General features: G+C 42.6%; 1 long non-coding RNA gene across 1 annotated transcript in view; it reads right to left on the bottom strand.

Annotated features, from left to right (window-relative positions):
• Window positions 1–12232, bottom strand: part of LOC144263534 (uncharacterized) — a 130849-nt gene that overhangs the window by 78579 nt on the left and 40038 nt on the right. Inside the window, exon 2 of the long non-coding RNA XR_013345830.1 lies at window positions 7570–7632. This is a non-coding gene — a long non-coding RNA (uncharacterized LOC144263534). The remainder of the gene's footprint in view (window positions 1–7569; window positions 7633–12232) is intronic.

The raw sequence follows: 12232 nt of genomic DNA, 5'->3' as shown, positions 1-12232 counted from the left end.
CCAGGGGATTCAGTGCATTCATTTCTGCAGTTTTTGCCAGAGATTTCATTTACTATTGCATACTGTAATAAAGGAGTGAATTACAGAACTCTTGGTCTTTATCTCTTATACCATCATCTGCTTAGGTCAGCATTACAAACGGAAACATGACAGGGGACAGCACCACTTACTTCACTGGCCACGCTATACTCCTTATGCTGTATCTGTTGAATAGATAAAAATAGAGGTTGCTTCATTTTCAGAAAAGCTTAGCACTCACAGCTCCAATTTAAATCAATAGGGAGATGTAGGTGCTCTCTGGTACAGGAATGCTCTGTTTGTATATATTGTTTGTATATTGTTAATCCATATATAAAGTGCCAGTAAATGATGCTCAAGAACATGTACCATAGTTCCTAGTATTATAAGACCACCAAACTTCTTGTTGTGTTCTGGAAATAGCTTCCTCTGTGAAGTTCTTTACATGCATTGCTTAATACTCAGCATCTCTGAAGATCAGGCACAGAGGACTGACTTCAGTTTTTGGGGCTATCAATTCAGCAACTTTACTGGATATTAAAAATTCACTTTCTTTAAAAATATTCATTTTTAAAAGATGAGATTCCTTATTAAACTAATCACATGGGAGTATTTACAAAAGGTGAAGTTGCTTTACAAGAAATCCTTTAGAGGATATGACTAATAAACCTGTACTTTTTTTATATTATTATTGCAAAATGTTGAGTCAAATCCCACTCATATTCTTACATTTTGATTTTTTTCTCTTTAAAAACTTTCATTCATCTCCTGGATGGAAAAACACCAGATAAATATTTGAATATATGTAAAAGCAAACCCTGCAATTTCAGTTCAGAATTCAGGATTCTCATAATCATTTCAGTTTAATGAACCCCAAGCATCATCTGCAGTGCTCACATCCCACCCTCTGCAAATGGTGAGCCAAATTCTACTGTCAGTCTACACCCATGTGAATCTGGATAATCCACAGAAGCCAATGGGCTTGATTCACCTTTCCTATTGCACTAGATTTACATTGGTGTAACAGCCAAATTTGGTTTTCAGTTTGTATACATGAGCAAGGAAGCAGTGAGGAATATTTCAGATGTCAATTGCTCTTCTTGAATGTACAAGGTAATGTTCTATGAATTACAAGCAGGTTGTACATACAGTGCATAAGTGTTTAATTGCATCATTAATTTGCTACACTTATGTAGATTATCTGAAACTATATTTTAATAGACATTTTAAATACTAGTAATAAAATACTTCACACTTCTACAGCACCTTCTTTTGGGCTAAAAAAGCACTTTATAACCAATCATGAATTACTAGGGCTCTACCAAATTCATGGCCATGAAAAATGCATCACGGACCATGAAATCTGTTCTCCCCCCTTGAAATCTGGTCTTTTGTGTGTTTTTACCCTATACCATAAAGATTTCATGGGGGAGACCAGCATTTCTCGAACTGGGGGCCCTGACACAAAAGGGAGTTGCAGGAGGGTCACAAGGTTATTTTAGGGGGGTCATGGTATTGCCACTCTGACTCTGCATTGCCTTCAGAGCTGGGTGGCCAGAGAGCAGCAGCTGATGGCCAGGCGCCCAGTCCTGAAGGCAGCACCCCACCAACACCAATGTAGAAGTAAGGATGGCAATACCTTACTATGCCACCATTACTTCTCCGCTGCTACCTTCAAAGCTGGGCGGCTGAAGAGTGGCAGCTGACAACTGAGGGCCCAGCTCTGCAGGCAGCAGCGCAGAAGTAAGGGTGGCAATACCTTACCATGCCCTCCTTACTTCTGCACTGCTGCCGGCAGCGGCTCTGCCTTCAGAGCTGGGCTCCCGGCCAGCAGCCGCCGCTCTCCAGCTGCCCAGCTCTAAAGGCAGTGCCGCCGCCAGCAGCAGCACAGAAGTAAAGGTATCAGTATCACATTCCCCCTACAATAACCTTGCTACCCCACGCAACTCATTTTTGGGTCAGGACCCCTATAGTTACAACACTGTGAAATTTCAAATTTAAATAAATAGCTGAAATCTTGAAATTTATAATTTTTAAAATCCCATGACCATGAAATTGTCCAAAATGGACCGTGGATTTGGTAGGACCTTACGCATTATACATAAAAAAAACTATGTTAAAATATTAAAGTTGCAAATTCAGGAACTCAAAAGCTAAGAAATGCCAAAATTAATGTTACCCATGCAATCTTAATTCAGCCGCCTTGTATGTATGTATTATGGTACATTCTTTAATTCTGTAATAATGTAGAATTTTCCCCCCAAGATCTCTGCCTCATTCAGTGCACAGAATAGACAATACTAACTGAATGAGCAGCTATTCATTACTTTATTTTCTCTTCACTGTTCAATATGTGGCCCCATGCCTTATTTACTACGCAATATTCAAACCCTGCTCTGAATGCAAAATAATTAATTTCCTCATGAGCTTTTCTATTGTGCTGATCACAGTAGTAGGTAAGTGTTTCACAAACATTAATTATTTTATTTTCACAACACCCATGTGAGATTAGGGGGCATTATCCCCATTTTAAAGATGGTGAACAGAGAGGTTAAGGTCAGAAAGTATTCACTAATTTTGGGTGCCCAATTTGGGACATCTAATGTCTGATTTTTCACAGTACTTAGCATTATATAGCACTTTAGATGGTCAAAGGATAGCTCCCACTCAGCGCTTCTGCAAATGAAACTCCACGGTCTCAGGTTGGGCACCCAGAAAATGAGCAGCACACAATTAGTGACCACCTGTGAAAAATTTGCTTTACTTGTCTTGCCAGCACCACAGAGGAATTTGGTGGCAGAGGCAGGGATAGAATCCAGGTCTCCAGAGCAGCACTCAACTACCTTAACCACAAGACCATCTTTTGCTTCCAATTGTTCCCTCCCCTTCCAACTTCTGCAAAAAGTGAGGCAGAGCCCCTACAAACAGCCTCTTTCACTACACAATTTGACTTGTCCCCTGAGTAGGTCCATCCTGTGCACTGAATGAACCAAGGGTCCTGTGGAAAAAATAGTACCTATCTGTAACTAAAGACTGATAATGCCATCTTCTCTAAACCCACACCACTGTTTCCGTCATTGTCACCTCCCCAACTGTCAATCCCAGTCTCCCTGCCTAGGCTCCTCATGCCAATATATACTCCAGGCCCCTTGTCCAGCCAATCCCAGTTCTCCAGAGTTCCTCATCCAATCTCCCTCCCCCCACTGGCTCCAAGACCCAGTCTCTCACCCCCCGCCACTTTGCCTCCTCATCCCAGAATCCCTCCTGCCTCTCAGCACCTCCCTCCATGTCCAGCTGGTCCCAGTTTCTCCATTACCAGCTCCTCATCTGATCCATTTTCCCCACCACTGGCTCCTAGTCATCCCCATATCCCCTCAATGGCTCCCAGTCAGGGTCTCCTTGCCCAGCCAGTCCCAGTTGTTCTCCTTCTCCCCTGTACCAGTTCCCAGTTCCAGGCTTTTTGTCCCAGTGTACTCCCATGACCCCACAAACCCAGCTCTTTTCTCCTCTGCATTTGAGTCAGGTAGCTTCCTCCACCCCAGCAGGGGGAGCCTTGAGAGCACAGGAGAGAGAGTCTTCCAGCTCTTAGTTCCTATATCAAGCCCCCATCTAGACTTGCAGCAGCCAGGAACAGAAATTAAGGAAAAGTCCTGCTCAGCCCCTGCTGCTGTGGGCTGGAGCATACTCAGTGTAGACAGAATCTTCAGAGAATTCAGCCACCAAACAAGAATTTATCCACTAACACATCTGAGCATATTTGAACTGAGATTTTTCAAAGGTTCGCCAAATTTGGTTGAATTTTCACAGGAACAGCAAAAGGCATAACCCTGACACAACAGCCACCCCTCACCAAATTTCAAGTCCCTGCTCCAAAGCATGAACACACTAAATGCTCTAACTACATAATAAATAACAACAACTTAACAAATTTGTTAATATGGGAAAAACAATTCATTTCCCCCAGTCTTGTTCTCAGAAATAGTTGAACAATTTTTGCTTACACTTTCCAGAATAACTCAGCTTGAGGTAGACACCTAGAATGGAAAATTTCAGCCCAAACAGTTTGTTTGGCAAAGTTATAAGGTCTTAAAATGGAAGTGTCAGGCAACCCTGTCTATAGGTAATGCTGTCTGCACCTATAATTATGTCATGCAGTACCTCTATGATGTAGGCAATTATCCTCCCCACTTTACAGATAGTGAAATTAAGACATAGGCACATAATGGATAGAGTACTGTTCTGGACCTCAGGAAACTTTGGTTATATTCCTGGCTCTGACACTAGCTGGCTGGATAACATTGGAGAAAGTCACTTCATTAATCTGTGCCTTAGTTTCCCCATTGGAAAAATGGGGATAATGATATTTGCCTCCTTTGTGAAATGCGTTGAGATCTACTGATGAAAAATACTATCTAAGAGCTAGGCATTATCATTTTTCCACATTAAGCAGTGGAAACCCCCAACTTGAACTTGCATATTGTGAAAGCTAGGCCTAAATAATATTGAATTATGACAACAATCAGCAGGTCTGCCTGGCTCTGGTAATATAATTCACACCACTGGACAGCGAGAAGATTTTGAACCATTCTAGTAAGCACACAACAAAAAACTGTATTTTTCCACCTTCCTAGCTTCAAGACAACAACTGCAACTATGTAATATTATTTTCCACTAAAGTTCCCCATGAAAGAAAAAAAGAATCCCACGTGAAAAACTGGGTAATAAGTTTCACACGCAGTTTTATTAAGTGATTGGTGATACTATTGCTAACATTTATGTTAAACAGGGACACTTCCTTTTAACATAGGAAATTTGTCTCCCACAGATCTCAGTTTCACTTAGATCTCTTTCTTAGACATTAAAAATGGAATCTTTTGACATTTTTGTTCAATCACATATAGCCAAGAATTGGGGGGGTGCAATACTAAAAACACTCCACAGCATACAGTATCAAAGGATAGAGTGTCCTATGAAATATTTTTTCAATTTCTCTGAATACTGTCTACAAATTATTTATTGAGATTTAAGGGCTGCTCCTGACAGTACCTGTAAAAGTAGTTCTTTATATAGACATTTAAAGGGAATTCCCCTTCCTTTCCATGAGCAATAACTACAAATAACACAGATACATGCAATTAATGGTTCAGTCATGCAAAGTGTTGAATGCCCTCAATTCTCACTGAAGCCAGTGGGATTTGAGGATACTCAGTACCTTGCAGGAAGCACACAAAACCATTGAAGATTGATCAAAAACCTGCCACTAATCTAGGATTACGATTTGACTGTTTTTTACTATGATAACATGACTCTCCTTTATGAACTCCCACGTTATTACACATTCAAAAATGAATCAGAAGGTTAACAGGTACAAGCAAAACTAACCTTATCTCTCACAATACATGTGTTCACAGTAACCTCTCTAAGATATGACATGGATAAAAAGTAGGGCTGTCAAGAGATTATAAAAATTAATTGTGATTAATTGTGCTGTTAAATAATAATGGAATACCATTTATTTAAATATTTTTGGATGTTTTCTACATTTTCAAATATATTGATTTCAATTACAATACAGAATACAAAGTGTACTGTGCTCACTTTATATTTATTTTTATTACAAATATTTACACTGTAAAAAACAAAAGAAATAGTATTTTTCAATTCACATCATACGAGTACTGTAGTGCAATCTCTTTATCATGAAAGTTGAATTTACAAATGTAGAATTATGTGCAAAAAGTAACTTAGTTGAAAAATAAAACAATGTAAAAATTTAGCGCCTACAAGTCCACTCAGTCCTACTTCAGCGAATCGCTCAGACAACCAAATTTGGTTACAATTTACAGGAGATAATGCTGTCCGCTTCTTGTTTACAATGTTACATTAAAGTGAGAACAGGTGTTCGAATGGCACTGTTGCAGCCGCCGTCGTGATATTTATGTGCCAGATGCGCAAAAGATTCATATGTCCCTTCATCTTCAACCACCGTTCCAGAAGTCATGCGTACATGCTGATGATGGATTCTGCTATATAATGATGCAAAGCAGAGCAAACCGATGCATGTTCATTTTCATCATCTGAGACAGATGCCACCAACAGAAGGTTGATTTTCTTTTTTGGTGGTACGGGTTCTATAGTTTCTGCATCTGAATGTTGCTCTTTTAATACTTCTCAGAGCATTCTCCACACCTTGTCCCTCTCAGATTTTGGGTGGCACTTCTGATTCTTAAACCTTGGGTCGAGTGCTGTAGCTATTTTTAGAAATCTCACATTGGTATCTTTGCGTTTTGTCAAATCTGCTGTGAAAGTGTTCTTAAAACGAACGTGTGCTGAGTCATCATTTGAGACTGCTATAACATGAAATATATGGCAGAATGCAGGTAAAACAGAGCCGAAGACACACAGTTCTCCCCCAAGGAGTTCAGTCACAAATTTTATTAACACGTTATTTTTTTAACAACCATCAACAGCATGGAAGCATGTCCTCTGGAATGGTGGCCAAAGCATGAAAGGGCATATGGATGTTTAGCAGATCTGGCATGTAAATACCTTGCAACTCCGGCTACAAAAGTGCCATGCAAACGCCTGTTCTCACTTTCAGGTGACATTGTAAATAAGAAGCAGTCAGCTGTGTCTCCCATAAATATAAACAAACTTGTCTGTCTTAGCGATTGGCTGAACAAGAAGTAGGACTGAGTGGACTTGTAGGTCTAAAGTTTTACATAGTTTTGTTTTTGAAATCAGTTATGTAACAAAAAAATCTGCAATTGTAAGTTACACTTTCACAATAAAGAGATTGCACTACAGTACTTGTATGAGGTGAATTGAAAAATACTATTTCTTTTGTTTATCATTGTTATAGTGCAAATATTTGTAATAAAAATAATATAAAGTAAGCACTGTATACTTTGTATTCAGTGTTGTAATAGAAATCAATATATTTGAAAATGTAGAAAAACATGCACAAGTATTTAATAAATTTCAGTGGGTATTCTACTGTTTAACAGTGCAATTAATCACAATTTTTTTTAATCATGATTAATTTTTTGAGTTAATCACGTGAGTTAACTGCAATTAATTGAAAGCCCTAATAAAAAGGCAAGTATTAGAAAGAACAATTTGGCCAAATTACAATGTAGGGCCAGATCCTTGGGTTCAGCTGAGAGTGCTCAGCACAGGACCTGGAGGTTGCGGGGCCTTAGGTGGACAGGGCAGAGAAACTAACAAATATCTTACCTGATCCCATGCAGATCCCTTGGAAAAGATGATACCCCCTCAGACTTATCTTTTAGACAGCCACTGTGGGGGTGCCAAGGAAGGCCATAGGATATGAACATACAAAAAAACCCAAAAAAACACACCCCAAAAGAAAAAACCTTACATTAAACATAGGTCAAGCACTGAAAAGCCAGAATTAAGGTTACTTATGCCACATTCTTTCTCCCCCCTTATACCATTTGACAGTCTTAATTAAAAGATAGTATACTATTTTCCCCCACATGCACAATCAGCAGGGCTTGAACCCTGGATCTTAAGATCTGTAGCACATACCTCTTCCACTTGATCTCAGGGAGCAACTGGTAGCGAGGTTCTGCTTGGGTTCTACACGTTACTCTGGAAGAAGAGTTAGTGATTAGAGCAGTGGTTACAGACAGGATAGCTAAGAACCTATTTCTCAAACGTCCTTGACACTACTGACTTGAGTATATTTTCACTGGGTGATTCAGGAATTTAATTGAGATTTAAATGCAACAAAACAATTAACAATAATATTATACTCTTAGTACTTTAAAGAGAAAAGTGGGATTTTCAGAAGTGCTCAGCGTTGGCCTAACTCTGCTGCCAATGAAGTCAATAGAAGTTTTACAAGGTTACTCACCCTGTGCAGTAACTGAGGTTCTTTGAGATGGGTGTCCCTGTGGGTGCTCTACTCCAAGTGAAGGTGTGTCCCTGTGCCTTTGATTGGAGAATTTCAGCAGTAATACTCATCTGGGTCATGCATGCGCTCTCTCCCTGTCTCGTGCCACTATCAGCACCTATCTAGCACGTGCGACCAGATCGCCCTCAGTTCCTTCTTTACTGTAGAGTTTGGAAATTTAACTCCAAAGTAGAGGGGAGGTCGGCGGGTAGTGGAGCACCCATGGGGACACCTATCTCGAAAAACCTCAGTTACTGCACAGGGTGAGTAACCTTCTCTTCTTCGAGGAGCATCCCTGAGGGTGCTCCACTTCAGGTAACCATTGAGCAGTGCACCTCATTGTACGGAACGGGCTTCAGAGTTGCATGAGTACGTGATAAAACTGTAAGACCTAACAATGCGTCTAATCTTGAATGTTGGTTGATTGCATAATGTTTTGTTAACATGAGTGCGGACGCCTAAGTGGCTGCTCTACATAAGTCCATGATCGGCACATTGTTTAGGAAGGCTATTGAAGTTGAAAGGAATCTGGGTAGTGATCAATGGCTCCATGTCTAGTTGGCAGCCGGTATCAAGTGGAGTGCCCCAGGGGTCGGTCCTGGGGCCGGTTTTGTTCAATATCTTCATAAATGATCTGGAGGATGGTGTGGATTGCACTCTCAGCAAATTTGCGGATGATACTAAACTGGGAGGAGTGGTAGATACGCTGGAGGGGAGGGATAGGATACAGAAGGACCTAGACAAATTGGAGGATTGGGCCAAAAGAAATCTGATGAGGTTCAATAAGGATAAGTGCAGGGTCCTGCACTTAGGATGGAAGAATCCAATGCACCGCTACAGACTAGGGACCGAATGGCTAGGCAGCAGTTCTGCGGAAAAGGACCTAGGGGTGACAGTGGACGAGAAGCTGGATATGAGTCAGCAGTGTGCCCTTGTTGCCAAGAAGGCCAATGGCATTTTGGGATGTATAAGTAGGGGCATAGCGAGCAGATCGAGGGACGTGATCGTCCCCCTCTATTCGACATTGGTGAGGCCTCATCTGGAGTACTGTGTCCAGTTTTGGGCCCCACACTACAAGAAGGATGTGGATAAATTGGAGAGAGTCCAGCGAAGGGCAACAAAAATAATTAGGGGTCTAGAACACATGACTTATGAGGAGAGGCTGAGGGAGCTGGGATTGTTTAGCCTGCAGAAGAGAAGAATGAGGGGGGATTTGATAGCTGCTTTCAACTACCTGAAAGGGGGTTCCAAAGAGGATGGCTCTAGACTGTTCTCAATGGTAGCAGATGACAGAACGAGGAGTAATGGTCTCAAGTTGCAGTGGGGGAGGTTTAGATTGGATATTAGGAAAAACTTTTTCACTAAGAGGGTGGTGAAACACTGGAATGCGTTACCTAGGGAGGTGGTAGAATCTCCTTCCTTAGAGGTTTTTAAGGTCAGGCTTGACAAAGCCCTGGCTGGGATGATTTAACTGGGAATTGGTCCTGCTTCGAGCAGGGGGTTGGACTAGATGACCTTCAGGGGTCCCTTCCAACCCTGATATTCTATGATTCTATGGCGGAGTGGGTTCGAATCCCCCTGGGGATTGCATATCCTTCTGTTGGTACCAGAGGTGGATGCACCCAGAAATCCATTTATTTCTGTTTGGAAATAGCAGAATCTTTAGATCATTCCTCAGTGGAAATAAGCCTCTGTGAGTTTCTGAATGGCTTAGTTCTGTCAAGGTAGAACCTGAAAGCACACCTGATCCTCTAGCATATGTAATACTGAGTCCTGTTTACTCCCATGAGGTTTAGGGAAGAATGAGGGAAGATGGATTGGTTGGTTGAAGTGAACGGTTGAAGGTATTTTAGGGAACAATTTTGGGTGGGGTCTTAGGGTAACCTTTTCCTTGAAAAAGAAAGTCTTGCAGCTGTACATTCCAGTCCGGTTGGCGCTGTAACACCCCATAGCATTTCTGCGGTTGACACATGTAACAGCTCCAGGGCTCTTGCTCTTTTGGCTTGGCCGAGGTACCTTGCCCTACCAGGACCTCCAAGCATTCGACACAGAAGCACCTGCAGAAGCTGTCATTGCTACACAGCAGCAGCTCCTGGGTGCCTTCGCAGCAGATGGTGCAATAGGACTGCTAGCTATCCTCGTCCATGGTGTACGGCTCCACCGCTTCCACTGCTCTCCTGCAACTCTGCAGCAGACGGTACAGTAGGACTGGTAGCCATCCTCAGACATGTAGCTTCGCCGGGGGTTCTGGGAACGTCTTCCCTGCCCGGCTCCTAGCAACCTCCAGGTCATGGTATACAGCTACATCACTTCCGCTACAACTCTCTCTCCTGCGAGCTGGAGGCTTCTGCCTCAGGCTGCTCTCCCAGCTGGCAGCAACCCGTGGTCATGTCTACCCCTTGCTCCCATGGCTCATGAAGCCTGGACAGTAGTAAGGAGCAGTTCAACTATAGGCCGAGCAAGTGCAGAATGGTGGTAGAATGTGGCTTTGGATGTTTAAAAGCTCGCTGGCGCTGTTGGTCAGACCTCAGCACAACCAACGTTCCCATTGTTATTGCTGCTTGCTGTGTGCTCCACAATATCGGTGAGAGTAAGGAGGAGACGTTTATGGCAGGGTGGGAGGTTGAAGCAAATCACCTGGCATCCAATTTTGAGCAGCCAGACACCAGGGCGATTAGAAGAGCACAGCAAGGCGTGCTGCGCATCAGAGAGGTTTTGAAAACCAGTTTCATGACTGGCCAGGCTTCGGTGTGACAGTTGTGTGTGTTTCTGCTCGATGCAAACCCACCCCCTTTGTTGATTTTAATTCCCTGTAAGCCAACCACCCTCCCCGCTTTGAAGTAAAGTAACTATTGTTTTGAAACCATGCATTCTTTCTTTATTAATTAAAAAAAATGAGATAGCAGACAAGGTAGCCCAGGTGGGGTGGGGGAGGAGGAAAGGACAAGACCACATTGCTTATTGTAGCCACACTAAAAATCAAAAGCTGTTTGAAATGACAGCCTTCTGTTGCTTGGGCAATCCTCAGGAGTGGAGTGGCTGGGTACACAATTGTCCAGATAGGGAAATATTACACCCTGTTTGCGGAGGTGTGCCGCCATGACTGCAAGAACACCTGCGGTGCTGTCAAAAGACCCAAAGGTAGAACTTTTTATTGGAAATGTTCTGTCCCCAGAGTAAATCTGAGGAACCTCCTGTGAGCGGGATATATGGTTACATGAAAATAGGAGTCTTGGAGGTTGAGGGCTGAGAGCCAGTCCTCCTGTTCCAGTGCTGGTATTATTGTTGCTAATGTGACCATCCTGAACCGCTGTGTCTTTATGAATTTGTTGAGTTTTCCAAGGTCTAGAATAGGACTCCATCCTCCGTTCCTTTTCTGGGTTAAGAAGTAATGGGAATAAAATCCCTCTGTGTTGTGGTGGTACCTGTTCCATGGTGCCCAGATATAGGAGATGGTTTACTTTTTGCCACAGAAGGTGTTCATGAGAAGAAGGGTCTCTGAAGAGGGAAGGGGAAATAGGATGGGTAGAGGGGATGGAAGTAAATGGTATCAAGGATTATTTCTAGAACCCATTTGTCTGTGGTGATGGATTTCCACGCTGAATAGAAAGGGGTCAAATGGTGTCTGAAATGGAGGATGGTCAGTGATGGTGTCAGCGCTGATGAATGGGAGAGGTCCTCAGGCCCTCGACCAAGCCCTCAAAATTGTTGTTTCACAGACGGTTGTTGGGATACTGATGACTGAGGTGGTCAATACCTTGGAGATCTCTGTCTCTGTCATTGTGTATCATATTGTTGTACATACGTGCCAGATCTTGAGTGCTGGGAGGAATAATATTTACTCTATTTTCTGTGGTTGCAGGTGTGTGTATCCCCAAGGTCATTCAGGATGTAGAAGGCCTCATCCATCTTTCTGATGAACAACCTCTGGCCATCAAAGGGGAGGTCCTCCACAGTGGATTGTACCTCCCTGTGAAAGCTGGACAGGTGGAGCCACAATGCTCAGAGCATAACTATAGTGGTGGCCGTGGAGCATGCCACTGTGTCTCCCGCATGTAGGGATGCCTGTAAGGCAGTTCTGAATAGACGATGGCCCTCAGAGATGATGGCTTTGAATTGGTCCCTTTTGTCTTCCAGGATGTAATCAATAAAGTCTGAGAGTTTGGAATAGTTCATGTGGTTGTATTTAGCAATCAACATGGCATAAAGGGTGAGCTGAAATTGCAGAGTGGATGATGAGTAAGCCTTGCAGTCATTTCCACTCCTTGTCACATGGAGTGGATCTGGATTGGTATT

Source organism: Eretmochelys imbricata, chromosome 4 (genome assembly GCF_965152235.1).
Source record: "Eretmochelys imbricata isolate rEreImb1 chromosome 4, rEreImb1.hap1, whole genome shotgun sequence".
Classification (NCBI taxonomy): domain Eukaryota; kingdom Metazoa; phylum Chordata; order Testudines; family Cheloniidae; genus Eretmochelys; species Eretmochelys imbricata.
This window is presented reverse-complemented; position numbering and strand designations above follow the sequence as displayed.